Source organism: Perognathus longimembris, chromosome 2 (genome assembly GCF_023159225.1).
Source record: "Perognathus longimembris pacificus isolate PPM17 chromosome 2, ASM2315922v1, whole genome shotgun sequence".
NCBI lineage: Eukaryota > Metazoa > Chordata > Mammalia > Rodentia > Heteromyidae > Perognathus > Perognathus longimembris.
In genome coordinates, this window is record NC_063162.1 from 11,791,064 (window position 1) to 11,806,692 (window position 15,629).

The 15,629-nt window shown below is 37.1% G+C and overlaps 1 protein-coding gene across 1 annotated transcript in view; it reads right to left on the reverse strand.

Annotated features, from left to right (window-relative positions):
* Atrnl1 (attractin like 1) overlaps positions 1-15,629 on the reverse strand; it is a 427,123-nt gene that overhangs the window by 33,867 nt on the left and 377,627 nt on the right. The gene's annotated exons all lie outside the window — the stretch shown is intronic.

Sequence of the window (15,629 nt, forward strand, 5' to 3'; positions counted from 1 at the left end):
CTAATGGCTCTGGTTATGAGTTCACAGAAACCTAGTGTTCTGCTCTTTACTGTGACTTGTAGGAAATATTTCTCAGGATTACGAGGTCAGAAAATGGAGATGGACGAATAGTTCGGGCATTTGAATGGGAATATCTAGGGGAATTGCTATTATATTATTTTAAATTGATTACATATGAAATCCACAAATAAGATGATATTCTCCTTTGCCTAACTAGGTATGCCTTCCTTGCCTCCACAAGGTCTCTTTAACACTCCACAGGCCCCTTCACATTCCCTCAAACAATAACATAAACTCACATTAAATATGATCTTTATCATTAAACATTCGGACATTTAAAAATAATCGGTAGTTTTAAAATATGCAGCATGTATCCTGTATCATATATGTGTAGTTATGCTTATTCTTCCAAAGAAGAATTTTTAAACCTACATATTGTTTGGAAGTATACTGAAATGTTTCTGAATAGCTTACATCATGTAGCTACTGCTTAATTTCAATGTTGTAAAATTTTTTCTTTGAGAGTAAAAACACAATTACAGCTCTCAAGTATCTTCATAGGCCAAGGCCCTTTGCTCACACATGATCCTAATGCATAAAATGGCCTTGATGGTAGACATACCAAAGAGATACCTTGAAACCTACTTCAGCCATACGAATGCTCCTTATATAATGTGTACATACCAAAGACAAGACGAGTTACGGTTGCTATAAAAACCTTAATACAAAACCCTAGAACTGAATTCATTTTTTTTTTCTTTTTGCCAGTCCTGGGCCTTGGACTCAGGGCCTGAGCACTGTCCCTGGCTTCTTTATGCTCAAGGCTAGCACTCTGCCATTTGAGCCACAATGCCACTTCTGGCCGTTTTCTGTATATGTGGTGCTGGGGAATCGAACCCAGGGCTTCATGTATACAAGGCAAGCACTCTTGCCACTAGACTATATTCTCAGCCCTAGAACTGAATTCTTATTAATTCAACCAGCTTGCCACTGTAACCTCCTTTTCTATAATCATCAATCCTTTTTTATGAATGGGAAACAGCATCAAGCCACAACCAAGAAAGCAGACACTGAAGTTGGTCTAGCTGAGCTCTAACCTGGCTTCACCACTTATGAGCCCAGTGTCCTTGGCCAGGTCACTTAAACCCTCTCTGATTGGAATTCTTCATCTGTGAAATGGGGGTAATAACAATACCTCTCTCAGAGGATTTTGAAGAATAAGGTAGTTAATATTTACAAGCAGTTACAACAGAGAATGGTGCTTAATATGTTTTATATGCATGCTACTCAAATCAAACAAACTACAAACATTGTTAAGAATTTACTGAAGTCAGCCATATAGCCCTTGCTGTGAAGAGGAAGACCAGAATACAATTTGAAGGTCCTTCAGCGATTCAAATTCTAGGGAGAAGCATGTGCTGCAACCAAGATATAAACAAAGCAGTTTGAAAATGCAGAAGACATTAGCTAACTCTAATAATGAAAACTGTCTTACCCAATTATACTTAAAATTGTTTAATAATTAAAGTACCTCCAAATATTGATAAATAAAATTAATGAACACATTTATTAAGGGCTTATTTTGTTGTGTGCCTGTGTAATCCTCTGTGATTACTTTGTGTAAAGGCATTTATGAACAAAGGAAAACAATATAGAGAGGGTTCTCTGTGCCAGAGGCATTTTGACTGGTTTTAACTCTCTCAATGATCATACAAATGAGCAGTTTACAAAAGGTACCTGAGTCATAAATACATTAGGACATAGAGGAATTTGAATCTGAATAAAACTCATGGGCTTATGGCAAATTTTATTTTCACGGAACCAATGGTTTTCACATTATCTACAGAAACATAACTAAATTTGTTCATTGTTAAATATTATTTTATTATTACCAATATGTGTGTTTTTCACTTTTTAAACCAGTTTCCAGTATAGCAGTATTAATCATAAAATCATTCACTCTGTAGGAGTAATGGGCCTTCTCGATAAACACAGAAATTCGAAATCAGAGGTCAGATGATAGTCAAGTGAAGTTGCTCTTGGGAGTCTGATTTGCTTCTGGTTTTATTTTCATTGCCTAAGATAAGAAGACCTTGACTCATGCAGTTGCACATCAAAACAGATTTTTAATAGGTCCCTTAAAAACCCAGGATATTCTTCAGATAAGTGACACAGAATCCTGAAGGGCACAGTAGGAATAAAATTCTATTCAATGCTATTTTCTTACAATTATGTATCAAGCCTCTTCTACATGTTTGGCAAGATGCGGAATGCCAGTGAGTCTAGTGTGCCCATGACAGCCACAGTCCAAGGTAAGTGGAAGTATGGGTCAGGGACATTTTTTTGCTACAGTAGAACACTTATATGATTGGATTTCTGCCCCCTTCCCCATAATTACAAATGTACAGGTCTAACTATCCTCTATGGGGAGGTTTTTCTCAATTGAATTTCTACTCTGGTTAGGGACTGTGGGCATACCAGAGTGACTGGTATCTTAGAAAAGTAAAACCAAGGGGCTGGGGATATGGCCTAGTGGCAAGAGCGCTTGCCTCGTATACATGAGGCCCTGGGTTCAATTCCCCAGCACCACATATACAGAAAATGGCCAGAAATGGCGCTGTGGCTCAAGCGGCAGAGTGCTAGCCTTGAGCAAAAAGAAGCCAGGGACAGTGCTCAGACCCTGAGTCCAAGCCCCAGGACTGGCCAAAAAAAAAAAAGAAAAAAAGAAAAGTAAAACCAAGATTTTCTTCACTGCTTGTCCTCCCTCCCTCCGTCCCTCCGTCCCTCCCTCTTTTCCTCCCTCTCTGCCTATGGGACCTCCACTGCATTGTTGATAACCCTGGGTACTACTATAATTACTTTAGGGGCTAGGAACTGGTTTGGGTAAGATCAAGGAGAGGGCTGTAAACATTATGATATTGTAGACTTAGGCTCTTTCCAAATTAGACCATAGTTGTGGAGCTCTGAAGGAACCATACTGCTAAGGCAATGTAACTCCTCCATGTACCAAGAACCTACTGAACAATAGAAGAAATAGGAGAGGATGGACTTCGGATTTTCCTTTTGAAGATTTAGCTCCTTATACAAGATTAGCATGTTGAAGACTTTATTCCCTTCTGATCTTCATTTCTAAAGTGAAGACATGTTTAGTTAGGCTCACATTTCTCTCCAGGAATTTGGAAGTGGTAAGGTACTTGTTCAGTTAAGATATCATGGTGGTGGCAATCTGTTCTCAAAGCATCTTAACAGTGCTTTGTCTCTGTACAACCTGTTATGTGCTGCATTGGAAACAGGATTGCACGCAATTTGGGATGAGGAACTGGATTTTTCAGTCTTGGCGCTAATTTGCTAATATACACTTCTCACCAATTTCAAAGCTTTTGGGAGCAAAGTCTGTGTCCCATTAGTGAACTTTGATTCTGAAAAGGACAGACAGTGCTGGGGGAATGCTCATTCTGGGGGTGGATGAGTGTGTGTGTGTGTGTGTGTGTGTGTGTGTGTGTGTGTATGTGTGTGTATGATGGAACAGTAGGGGTCGGGGACAGTCACACTGAAAATGGAAAACCAAATAGTTAGGGGTAGTTGGCTAAAGGACATCAGTCAGGTCTCCCAATTACCCCACCAGTGACTCCTCTGGCTCCAGCACCATGTTGACTGCTGCCAGGTCCTACCAGGTGGTCCCAGCCATGGCTCAGCAGGGCAGGGCTATCTAGGATGGGACTGGGCATGCAGGCCCTTCCTGTTACTTGATGTGGGACTTCTCCAACAAGTGACTGGCTGTAGGACTGAACATCTACCTGTCCAGAATTTTCTTAGAACTGCATCATGCCTACCCAGTCACTCTTCTTTCCCATTACCCATCACAGGTACTAGACACATATCCTGGTGTGAGCTTTTACTTATTTTCCTTCTGCTCTGTATCCTTCACAGGCATTTTCTCAGTAAAATACTTGCACTTCTCATCTCAGAGGACCTCAATGGACATACTAAGGAATGTCAAGGGATGAAAAGATTTTTAAAATGCACAGTTCCACCTCACCATTCCTCCTTCCCCCTTTCCTCTACTTGCCTCAGGTGCCTTTGCATACATTTTCCAAACCGCCCCACAATAACAACCATAGAAAAATGTAAGAAGTACTCTTGCTGTTAGAAGAATAATAAAGATGATTCTTCAGGAAATTCTGACTAGAATAATCAAGGTGAAAATGGATCCTAAGACGAAACAAAGGATATTAAAGGTGATAAACAGAAGACAGAAGTTAAGTCACTTTTTAAGCTCGGATAAAACACGCTTTAGCTAAAGGATTTGAATTTCTTGGTTCCAAAGAAAGTTGCAGGTGATGCTCCAAAACAGGCAATTTTTCATATTTAAGAAAGGAAGCAATTAAAGTGGGGAAATATCTCAGAAGTTTTGCCAGGTCAATGTGAATAGTAGGAACATTCCAGAGATAGTGCTTACATGTCATCAGAAGGGAAGAGATGTGAGGGCAGAAATAATGCTACTGAACTGGGACCTGGCAGCTAAATGAAGGTCTAGGCCAAGGAATGGAGGACAGATGGAAAGATGCCAAGGCGAGGACTGTTGCTCAGAGGCTGCTTCCATCTTTGAAGTGCACTTTCAAAGGCTAAACCCAATTGAACTTGATGTCTACCAGATGTAAAATGTGTCCATATTAAAAAAAATTACAATAGCATGGTGAGCTAGTTGCACTTTAAAGAACTCCCCGATAATTAATCCAAGAATGCAATGATAAATGAGAACCTTGACTGGTTCGTGTCAGATAATGTTAGTCTGAAATGTAAAACTTTCATGAGGTGCACAGAGGGCCAAGAGGACCACAAGTCCAGAGGCTTCGCCTCAAGTCAGAAGCAGTTTCCAGATTTTGATAGATTTCAGGGAAGGTATGTCAAAAGAGAAGCCTGACACTGTCAGCCAGTCTCTCTTGAAATCAGGCTGGTGTGTACAGAGTTCTTCAGGTAACCAATTTCTCTCTCACCTCTGCTCTGGAAGCAGATCTCCCAGGACTTCCCTTCAGCAAAGACCTGTCAAGCCCCTAGGTTGCTTTTCATTACTGAATTCCTTCTGTAAATTGTGGCATTTTTCTTAAAATAACAACTCCACATCCATTTGATTTCTGAAGGAAGGCATTGCCTCTAAATTATCCACCAATTTTCTTTAATATACAAACAAGCAAAAGCATAGGGGGAAATATATTTGTGAATTGAGCTATTTGTTTTTTGTGTGGCTTCGCTGGTGGAAAACATGGTAACATTTGTTCCAGACTTTGCTGTTTCGTGCTCTAATATGTTGGCTCCACTCATCTCTATGCAAGTGTTTCCTTTCCCTTAATGTTAATGGAAGTCACTCTGGTGAATCAAGGGGAGAATAGACCCTTTTGTCTTTTTAATTGGTCCTATAAAACTCATGATGAGAAATCTATCTAGAAATAAATTTTGGCCTTCCACACTACACTTTTTTGAAAAAGAGTTTTGTTTTGTTTTTAAACAAGATAATACGTAGCTTCCTGGTTGGACACTAGCTAGGAACCAAGCCCATAAAAAAGTACATCAAGATTAAAGGGATAATAGGTAATTTTGTTTTTTAGGAAGATGATGTTACTAAGTGTGTCTGCAGAGCATGGGGCAGAATACAAAGCACAAAGAGCCTGTTAAGATGAAGCAATTGCAACCGCAATTTAATGGAGGACAAGAAAGCAATTAACAGTGTAAAGTCATTGATGCGAAGGATAGACCTCGAGATTAGAATCTTATTAAAACAAAGGCTGCTACAACTTGATTATAATGAGTTAACTTGAAAGATCTCCAAAAACAATCTCAGCCGTGCAGATGTGGGAAAGAAAACATAATTTACCCTGTTATTATACTGTGGGCTCCAGAGGGTGATGGTAGGATTGGGATCTTTTAAGATGGAACACTCAACCAAACTGGACAGGACTTAACTCTCAGTATTGCATTGAGGGGATTGAAGGTCATTTGCTCTTTCACTGCCACCTAGTCAAAGATGGTGTTCCAAGCATAATTTTGTGTGTGCTTGCGTGCAGTGATGCTAGTGATAGGAGTTAATAGAAAAGCAGGAAGCCAGGGAATTGAAGCCTATACAACTTGCAGATGGCTGGATAAGCTGAAAAACTGAAAACTGCCTCACAAAATGGGGGAAAAGGGTTACAAAAGAACAAGGAAGTAAGACATCAGTTCTGTAAGGGCAGAAGAAGGGGGAAATAAGGACAGGCGCTAAATCATTAGTTCCATGACCTTATAGGGAACATGGGGGAGGCAAATCAGAAAATTGTCTTCAAGAACCCCTGTTCTTCCTATTTAACCCAAGGCTGATATCTGTAACCCAAAGGATATATCATAAGATGGGAGACATGGGCTGAAGTGCTGTCTTCCTGGCACATGTCTATGTCAGATGCTTCTTTCTCCGCCATATTTGTTTTCTAATAAACTTTCTTCTCATTTCTACTTACATTTACATCTTGCCTGAGTTATTTTCTAGCTGGATGTGAGATCCCACGGTCAACCTAGCTGCCTTAACTTTCTGCTAATATAAGGAAAACTTCTAGAACATGGCTGTACCCTTCTTCCCCCAGTTCTTTGTCTCTCTTGTCTTTTAATAATAACCTAAGATTGTTTTGCAGGTCACTGTGAAAATATGTGATGTTGTGTTCTTCTGACACACCCCTTGCTCATTGAGTGTTTTAAGTATTATTCAAGGAGCAGTGAGAAATGAAGTCAAGGACACCAGATAAAAAGACAGAAAAAAATTACAGTCTAAAAAACATGCCATCAGTTAACAGTACCATTTCTGGTTTGTTACCTCCTTCAAGCTGGCATAAAAATCCTCAAGTAGGCTCTTAAGAACAGGTTAAGTAATATTTTTCATTCAAATATGCATTATGTCATAAGTGAGAACATACTTGAATGAGGCTCAATTTTCCTTCAGTTTTTAAAGACTATTTTTTATATTTTGCAAACCATTAAAAATGTCAGGTGCATATGTTATGAATTAAGATATATTTGTTTCAATTTTTAATGGAACTATTTCATACATTTATGCGAGCTAAAATGCTGTGTTACATTTTTAAAAATGTAACCTAAATGAGACAAATTTTCTTTTTTTAACAGAAAAACTGGGGCAATAAGACCAAAACATCAATTAAATAGCTAAAACGAACTATGTTAATATATTTAGTTAAATATATTTAGCTTGACACATTGCTAAATGTTAATATATTTGTAAATCTATACTCTCTACAGGGAGGAGGGGGTCCATATTTTTGCCATCATTCCATTCTGGGAAGCAGTGTAATTGGCCTCATTCAGAACATGTGTAAGTACAATGCTTTGTAGCTCTAATTTGTACTTAACTGGATATTAATGAGATTGTCTTCTTTTTTGTTTACTGACCATTGATACTTTTAAATGCCTGTTATATCTTTTGCCTTTTCTTCATCGAATTCCTAGTACTTTTGTTGTTGATCTATATATACTTTAAAAATATTTTGAATATTAACCTTTGCTAATATGGCTGAGTCAGGGTAATGTCATTTTTAAGTGATTCAAAGAACAGATTTTGCAGCTGGATTTCGTGGATTTTATTCCCAGGATTCTGCTGTGTGACTTGACAACTTTGCACAGTTCTCAGATACTCAGTGTCACCCATAAAGTGGGGTGAAATGCTAGTAGTCTCACAGGATTGTTTTGAAATTACATGCATCAATATATGTAAGGTACTTAGTACAATAGCTGACACAGCAAACAATAAAAATACTACATACTATTAATAGGAAATAATAAAATTATTTATAGGATTTAAAAATATAATTTCATCTTTCTTTTCTTTTAAAAGAAGTCTTTTGATGAGCAGAAGTTCTCAACTGTTATGTCACTGAATTAATTTTTTTCAAAGTTTGAGATTTATTTCAAAGAAATCCTTCCCTTCCTCCCAAGTCATTAAGATTTTTGTAGACTCTCTTCTAAATATTTTATATTACTTTTCATATTTAAAATTCGATACCACGTGGCATTAATTTTGAGTTATAATGAGAAGGGCCCAATTTCAATTCTCCCCTATGGACAACCAATTTTTCAATGTCATTTCTTGGAAAGTGTGCTTTCAATGCCAACCTTGCCATGAGTCATTTCTCATATGTATGCACGCTCCACTTTTCAAATATTGGGTCACACTGTGTACTGTGCCAATACCACAATGCCTAGGTAAATATGGATTATAAGGATTCTTGAAGCTTTGGTAAGAAAATCTTCACAGTTGATCTTTTCCAGGAGTATCTTGTCTAGTCCCAGCTCAACACTTGAGTTTTAAAGATAGATAACTTTTTTGAGGGGAAAAATTCTTGCAATCAGAATATTTCATAGTCCTCTACTTTGCACTTGAGCATCTTTTTCTATTGATTACATAAAACACTACTGTATTTTATAGACATTGTTTACTACAGGATATCCAAAAACAAAGAAGAAAAACAAGTAACCATTATCTAAAGTCCTTTATCTCAAGATAATTACTATCAGTTCACCTAAATTTTTCATTAAATTATATACCTATATGTGAACATAATTATATATATATATACTTTATATGAAGACTTTAATGTTATACATTCTACTTTGCTGCTTACCTTTCTCCCCACTCAAAAACATTATAGAGATCTTTTCATCTCTATAGAAATGGCTGGGTTATTAGTCAACTCTGCTGGAGTAATGGACCTCATAGTTTGCTGACTTATCACCAGACATATTTACTTCTCTTTTGCATGGTTAGCTCGGGATTATCTGGTACGGACCTGCTTTACATGTCCAGGACTTGGCCATCTTATATAGCGTAGAGGGATAAGTAGAGTGGAGACACATAGCTCTCCAGGCTTCTTAGGACAAACTAAGTACCACCTCCACCTACAGCTGTTTGACCAGAGAGAGACATATGGCTGAACCTGACATTAATAAGCTGCAGATGCACAGTGCTCACAAAGAAATGCTGCTTAAGGTCTACACCGAATAAAGTCTACACTTCTATGAGTGGGAAGGCAGTGTGGGGGAGTTAGAACAGTCTACCACAGTAATGGTCATACATATGACTCACATAGGGTATTCCTTTAAAACGAAGTGTAGGAACTTGAGGGCTACATGCTCAAATGTGAATTTCCAATTTCTCACTCAGAAGAAATGGCATCTGGAGGTTTGGCTTGGCACTTCCTCATGGAAACCAATACCTGTTGCTGTGCCTGGCAGCTGTGCTTGGCAAGGATGTGCTTCCATTTTCTACGGTCCCCATCATTTCCTACGATCTCACAACTGCCAAGTTCCCTCACTGAAGAAGCGCTGTGCTCCATGCAGGCACTTACGCCACCTGTAGCTTCCTCAACACTCTATCTTCTGAGTTAAGATTTAGGATATTTCAATTCTTTATTATACAAAAGTTTCATTGTATCAACAGTCTTCCATGTGTGTTCAAGTACCTCTAGCTGTCAGATTCACCCTCCAACAATGCATGAGCATGCTTTGCTTGCTCAAGCCTGGAATGCCAAGTTTTATGAATTTGTTACTTCTTTACTTATCTAGCAGTCTTTAATTACAGTAATAACTTGCATTTTAGAATTAGCAGTGTTTTATATATTTTCATATTCATATTTAAAGTTTATATGTGAGCTGACTATTCACTTCTTTCTTTGCCTAGTTTCCTGTTAGCATGGTTATACAAAAACTTAATCAAGACTATATTAGAAATATTTGATTCTGTTACAAATATTAAGACGTTACCCAACAATAAAATTTACATGCCTTTATTATTTTCACCAGCTATTACTCTTTCTTTTGTGGCCTTCCTTATGGAAAATGTGCAAAAATTGTACTCATATTTTGATTTAATATACTTAAGCATTTATTTTATGACACAGTATTTGGTCCATCAAGAGCTTACTATAAGAGGTGGTTTGAATTTATAGTTTTTGAACAGTATCTAGCCAACTGTTCTTATATTAACATGGAAAAAACTTCCTTACTCCACTTTTTTATGTTCTTCATTTATTATTGTGCTAAATTACTAAACATATTTGTATCTATTTCTGTATTTTTAAAAACTTATTTATATAGCTAGCTCAGGCTCCATGTTGTTTAATCGCCTTAGTTCTATTGTTCAATACACAGAATAATTATTCTTTTTTCATTATTCTTTTCATTATTTTTGCCCTGGATATTTACTTTTTAATCATTTTATTATTTTAAATAAGCTATATGAACATTCTAAAGACATCTTTTTACCCCATTAGCTTCATTGTGTTTTGACATGTGAAAATGCTAATTTCTTTCTCTATGCTGAAACTGTTTAATTAGCATAGGAAAATTTGTGTCTTGAAGTTTTTAAAGAATGTTAGCTATGAAATCATGTGAACCTGGTACTATTTAGGTGGCATCTCTAAAATAGCTTTCTAAAGTTATTTTGTGATTTTTAAATATCAGCTTAAGATTTCCAACTGGTTGGTCATGAATTAATTACTTTATAATTTAAAAGTGCAATATGAATACAACCCTAATAAAAAGTATGTATTATATATGAGAAGATAACACATCACTAGAGCCACATGAACGTACAGGGGAAATTAGAAATATGGCCTGATGGAAATGATAACCATGCTAATGAGGGTAATGCAGAGAAGGTAGGTGACTAGACTTCTTTTCATATTCCCTTTCTTGGATTATGGCATCCTGGTCCACCTGTTAAATCTAGTTAGTAAACACATAGCCATCCTCTCTGCTTTCACATGCCTTTCCAGCATCCCATTGATCCACCTAATAGACAGCTCAGATTTTTCCAGACTCAGTTCATATCTCAGCTCCTCTGTGTAGGCCTCTGATTCCTCTCCTATACATCACTCTCAGATACAATTAGGAGGTCCTCTTCAATTGTAATTCTTATACTTTATTATTATGGCTTATCTAAGTGTCAATCTCCTTCACAGGGCATTCACATCTTTGAACTGAGACCCTGTCGTACTTACTTTTATCTACCTGGACTTAGCAGTGTCTAGTACAGATACTGCAGTAGTTGTAGAGAGTAGAATGGATGTTCGGTTTGCTAAATGCCTAGAATAGGGAAAGGGGTCAATAGGCTGGCAAAAGACACTTCCCTGGGATTTTGCAGGTGGAGGGGTTGCAGGCAAGAGGAAGTGATTTTAAGCTCTGATAGAGCTTCCATAGAACTGGAAATAATGCCTTCACATTAGAACAGCAGGTTGAGCATTGCACACATGCACTGTTGAATGACTCACCTTTTGGCAGCTGGAAGTGCACTGGGCTACAGAACGCTCAAGGGCAACCAATACCTCTAGATTATCAAACGGTGTCCCCAGGAATCACCATACAGTTGTCCCTTCATAAGCACCTTGGACCGTGAACCTCCTGTTTCTTATCACTCAAATCTCTACTTAGGCTAAAGTTATGAAGGCAAACATGCTTTTTATTTTATTTTTTAAGAAATGGTTTTTGGAAGACCCAAGAGAACACTAAAAAGTATAACAGCAATTTAAAATAAGGAGTATTTGATGAAATTGTGTTAATTATATAGCCCATGTTGGCATACTTCAGTTTTGATTGTTATTCTGGATCTCATACACACGGCGATTTGGGTTTTACTTAAGAAGTAAACTGGAATTACTGCACACAGCTTGTGAGTGAAAACACAGTTACAACTAAGTGATTAGGAGACATCTAATTGACCTGAAGGTATAATAATTAACTACCAGGGGACAAAGTAAAAGCTCATTCGTAGACTCCAAGTGTTTCTACACAGACCCCACATGTTAATTTAGTCTGCCAGAAGCAGGAGCTATTATGGATGCTTTCAGGTAAATGGAAGTGGATATTTGTGGTAGATTTTTAAAGAACATGCCACTTTCACTGTCTAGGTTTTGAAGTAGCATCATATACCATATGCTTTTGCTGACAACTTACACAAATACGATAAATATTTCTCTATACGAATCTATCTCTACTATTGTAACAATGTAACAACTATCATTATCTTGGTAGCTATTTCAAAAACTAAATTTCCTTGAAAAAAGTTTTATGTTATTAGAACATTTATATTACAACTAACATTTTTTCAGAGCTCTGGCAAATGTCTTTGCAGTGTTAGAGAAGGAATAGAAATTCTCTTGGTTGCTATTGCTTTAAATACACTGCACCTCTCTGAAGCCTAATTGGAAGCGCTAACAATTTTGGAGACTGAATGAAGCAATCCTTAGGAGATATGTAATAACAAGGCCAGCAAGTTCTCGAACTAAGCTCAAGATGACTTGAAGAGCAAAACGAGGGAAAAAATAACCCAATGCCAAAGTTTTGATCTTGTCATTAATTATATGACTTATAAACCAAAAATTATTAAGTCATCATTTCAGTTTCATTTCTCTTACTGCTTTGTAGACAGTGGACCATCAACAATCCCCTCTGATTCCATGGTAATTATGTTTAAAGCTGGAGGCTTTGTATATATCAGCTTCCTTGCCTCCTGGGGTCTTACTGAAAATTCTCCTATATCCCACTTCGTGATATACCCTGATAAGCAACTTATAAGGAGAAAGGTTTAATTTCGTTCATGGCTTTAGAGTTTTCAGTCTATAGTCAGTTGGCCACATAGCTTTTGGGTCTCCAATGAAGCAGTATATCATGTTGACGTGCTCACCTTATGGTGACCAAAAAGCAAAATAAAGAAAGAGAAGGGACCACAGTGTCAATACTCCTTCTAGGGGCACATCCCAATGACCTGTCTTCTGTTAGGCTTCACTTTTTAAAGGTACCATCATCTCCCAATGGCACTGCAGACTGAGGGCCATAAAGATTTGGGAACATATGGGACTCAGAGGTATTCTGGATTCCAATGATAGCACTTCCAAAGTAAAAATTCTTTACAAAGAATTTTTTTCTATTCTTGAAAAACAGATTATAGTAATGAAAATTTTCTGAATTCTGCTTCCTGTATAAAGTCTTTTGATCTTGACATGTAACAAAGACCTGCCTACGGCTCCCAGTATATGCACAATGTGCATTTGTGAGTTGGGTAGAAATGATGAAATGAGTATTTGGAGTGTGTCACATTTCATATCATGGCAGTCACCTGTCTCAGTTTTAGGCCTTCTACATCCCACTGCTGTCTATGTTACTGGGCCCCTGTTGCTGAATCATTTCTAGCAGGGGCCAGGACTCTGGGTAGATATGCAGGGTAGATAACTCAGCTTTCCCCCAAGTGTTTATACTAATCCATTAATGTGCCCAGAAGAACACAAAATCTTCCCATTGGACAGGATTTACTCACTTTAGAAGGTAAATTTTAAAAACTGCTGTTATATTATCTACATTTAATTTTATCGACCTAACCATCTTTTGAGTCCTGAACCATGACTTCAGTTTTGTAGAAAAAGGAACAGATAGATTCTCCAGGAGATAAGTGTATTACACAAAATCACTCAGCTTGCATATGTCTTCCTGTTTCCTTTGCACCATACTCTTTAAAAGTTCTTCCCAGCTATAGGCTTTCAAATTTGCTCTTCTTTCTTCTGCTTCTCCTGGTTGCTTAATGGTCCACACAATCATACTTTCCATATCCCGTTTGGGCTTATTATCTTGCAAATCAGCTTTTGCTCCCATTCATATAATGGATCTGCAGTCTGCCAGGTAAACTGTGGCTTGTGAGTTAACCAAACCATGGTGTTGTTATATTTGTTATACTCAGATTCTTGAAGCATTCGCTCTCAATGGAATATACACTTCAAGTCCTTCCTAGATTTTCATGACATGCATATCCAAATGGAGTTGAACAGCAGTTTTAAAAAGCAGCTTAATTGTTTGTAAGGCATTACAATGATTTTAACAGGAACAACATAAAAGCTAACATTTTTGGTTTATGGTATGTTTTATTGTATCATTTCATTATAATGTGGTATAAATACAATAAGAAACATAACAAAAGTTGCAGTTATAGTCATAGTACATAAACAGATTGGTGAAATAACTCAGTTATTCTTTTGTCCAGGTTGTCTGAATAGTTCCTGATTATGGAGGACTTCAATCACCTGAATCCAGTGTAATATGCAGTGTTGTGACTTATCAGTATGGGTGGCTTTGAGGAGCTTACGTCTCTTGTAATTTCCCCAAGTGTCTGTACAGTGCAGTTTAAATGTTGTGCTTGTTATTCTTGTTCCAAAGAGTTCATAGTCTGACTAAACATGTACTGTCAGCATGAAACTTTGTAGCTAAGAATTCACTATTCTTATTAGAAGTCAATAAGAAAAGCAGTACCATATAAAAGTTCTTTTTAATAGTTTCTATTAATATTGAAACCATTGGTGGATATATAGGACTGAAAGAGTATTCCAAGATGTATAACTTATAAAGAGAAATCAAAGATTTTTTTTACATTATAACTTTAGGAAGTGTAAATGCCCCCTTTATTAAGTACACAAAAGTTTCCTATACTATTTTGAAAGGAACTAGTAACTGACTGTATTCGTTCTGTCTAGCAAGTCCCTCAACAAAAGCCGTTAAATTCTGATTTAATGAAAACTACTTTTGCAACACCATGAAATTTCAGAACTACCATCTGGAGGGAAGAGGTGTCATGTGACCAATTTTAAGCTAAATACATGTAACAGGAAACAAAAACAAAGGCAAAACAAAACAGAACAAAAAATACCCCAAACTGATAGAAGTTCAGCAGCCTCTGTCAAGTCTTACCCCTCCCTATTCACATAGACATGATACTGACTGTGAGAACAATGGTGTTGGTTTTGTTTTGTATACCCCATATATACCATTCGTGTTGTATCATCTGCACCACTCACTTGTAATGAATTGATTTACACTGTAGAATATTAGCAATATACAAGGCTAGTTGGCCAATGGAACAAAACTATATCAATCCTATTAAAGATTAATCTTATTAAAGGTTAGTGTAAAGAATATTGAAGCTACCCTTTCTTGTTATATTTGAAGGTTCTTGTCCATTTTCAGGTGAAAAATTTCCTGCAAAAAGGAAATGAATGATTTTCCTGTATTTGGAGAAGATAGAATTTAACATAAAAGAAATTGAAGAATAAATGTATAATGAATGGGTCTAAGACGGAAAAATGACTGACCTTCAGACTGCTCAAAACATGACATAATTTAACTTAAACAATTTAACTTGGTATATTGTCCACATGACATTTTTACATCAAGCTAATAAACTATCCTTTTATTTATGTGCCAAACTCTGTTATTTCCAAGGAGAAAAACAAAGGTAGTAAACCTGCTCTCCAAGTCTGATCGTGGATGGAGCTCAAAGGCTCAGGCAGCTTAGTGACACCTTCTGCTTCCCGAGATGCTTCTGCAAGTGCCAGCAGATATTGAATACAATGGGAGATTCCCTCCCCCGCCCCACGGATTGTGTAAGCTTTCATTTACTATTAAAAACAATATGTTTAAAATATGATGCGTGTGTGGTTGGTTTCCTCATTTTTAAAAATTTCTAATGGTAGGAGATAGAACATATGTTACAGAAGAAAATGTCTATTAATGCTATAGCCAGAAGATATCCTCATCTGCTCACACAGTTTGATTAG